This window comes from Pteropus vampyrus, unplaced genomic scaffold (genome assembly GCF_000151845.1).
Source record: "Pteropus vampyrus isolate Shadow unplaced genomic scaffold, Pvam_2.0 Scaffold388, whole genome shotgun sequence".
Taxonomy (NCBI): domain Eukaryota; kingdom Metazoa; phylum Chordata; class Mammalia; order Chiroptera; family Pteropodidae; genus Pteropus; species Pteropus vampyrus.
In genome coordinates, this window is record NW_011889169.1 from 1586649 (window position 1) to 1588683 (window position 2035).

A 2035-nucleotide genomic window follows, 5' to 3' on the forward strand; every position below is an offset into this window, starting at 1 on the left:
CTGGCCTCCCGGCTGCCCGGGGGCGGGACTGGGATGCCCATCAAGCAGCCAGGGCCCTGGGCAGAGGGGGATGGGAAAGGCCTAGGCTCAGTGCACCCCTCCCCCTCGGCTGCCGCAGGTCTCCTGGGCCAGGCTGCCCACCTTCTCCGGGCAGCCACCGTTCCCTCCATCCTTCTGCAGGGCAACACCAGGCTCTGTTTAAGCCGTCCCACGCGTTCCCCCCTCACGCAGCTATACTCCAGAGTCCCCAGGCCTGCAGTCCTGCTACCTCTGGGGCCTCACCTTCCATCCCTTCTTCCATCACAGCTGGGTCTGGTTTTCTTCTGGCAGTATCTCCAGCACCAATCTAGATATTTGTGTAATGAACAAAATACCCAGTAATATTTACTGAGCACCTACTATGTGCTGGCCCTGTCCCAGCTGGGAAACAAAGTAATGACGACAATCAGGTGCCAGCCCTCTTAGGAGAGCAGATTCACATCAATGAAACACATGAAAGTAAATAGGCCACCAACCACCCTCCAACTTGCAGACCCTGCTCCTTCCCTCCACCCACCCTGTCCAACTTCTTCAACACCCTGAGGGTCCCCTCACAAGTGTCTCCACCCAACCCTTTTCCAGCACCAGCCTAATCATCACTGCCTTGCTCCATAACCTTCCTGTCCCCCACAGCCTGCTGAATAGAGTACAGCCACGTGTATTCTTAGTCCCATGACCTCTGCAGCCTCTCCACGGCCCAGGTCCCACTATACTGGCCACTGCTGGATCTCCCATCTCCAGGCCTTTGCTCGGGCTCTGCTGTCTGCCTGCCGTGTTGCTTCCATCTCAGTAAATGCCAACCTTCAAGGCCTGGCTCAAAGCTGCCTCTTTAGAGCAAGACTCCTTCCCTTGAAAGGGACTCTGTCCCTTGAAAGAAGGTACAGTGCTGACCCCCCACCTGGCGCCCATCTGGCTGGGGATACTTCATGCCTCCACCTGACCCAGGGTCAGTCCTGGGAGCTACGTACCTCCCACCAGGGCAGGGCCTAGTACCTAAGAGACCCCTACATCTGAGGTTCAGGATCCTCTGCCAGGCTGGGGAGTCAGAGGGTAAAAATGGGTACCCACACCAGCCAATCATCTGAATGCCTATGAGCTCTGGCAGATGCCCATTCTTAGCCCATGTTACAGGTGTGACTTCATACCCTGGCACCACCCCCACATGCCACTCACTTGACCTTAGGGGGCCCTGTCTTCCTCCTCTAGAAGAAGGGGTTACTAGGATGGTCAATGGGCACCATGCCTGGCACACTATGAGCTGTCTCTGCTCAGCATGGACATGAGGCCCACAGCCCTGCGGCACCCCAAACAACTGACTCCCTGACCAGATTTTCTCCCAGGAGTATGGGCCCTATTGTCCTGTGCTTCCCCAGGTGCGAGCATGCAGGAGGCTCGGGTATTGTGAGGATGCACGGGCAGGCGCTCCCAGCTCAGGAGCCCAGGGTGGCAGCTTAGACTCCTGAGCTGCCAACGCCCTCGCCCCAAGGCTGTGCACTTGGGTTGCCGAGCCAGGGAGCCTCAGGCGCTGGCTCCCTATCCCGCTGCTCATATACCACCCCAGTCTGGTAACGGAAGTGGCTGGGCACATGGAACCTGTGAAGCACCAGGAGCCCAGACCTCATGTGGCCACGCATTCCCAAGTTTTTAGAAGAAACTGGAAATCTGCAGCAGTATGTAAATATCCACATTTTTAAATATTGGTGACTGACTTCATTGTTTATATTTTGAAAAGCTTTGTCACATGAATGGATAAATAAAATGTGGTCTTATGCATGCAACGGAATATTATTCAGCCATAAAAAGATGAAATTCTGACAATATGAGTGAACTTTGAAAAACATTATGCTAAGTGAATTATGCCAGACACAACAGGACAAACAATGAATGAGTCCACTTATATGCAATATCTAGAATAGGCACATTCATAGGGACAGAAAATATACTAGGGGTTACTGGGGCTGGGAGGAGAGGGGATGGGAATTATTAATAAATGCAG

The 2035-nt window shown here is 53.9% G+C and overlaps 1 protein-coding gene across 5 annotated transcripts in view; it reads right to left on the minus strand.

Annotated features, from left to right (window-relative positions):
- Nucleotides 1–2035, minus strand: part of LOC105305516 (nucleolar protein 4-like) — a 61829-nt gene that overhangs the window by 15182 nt on the left and 44612 nt on the right. The window lies entirely within an intron of this gene.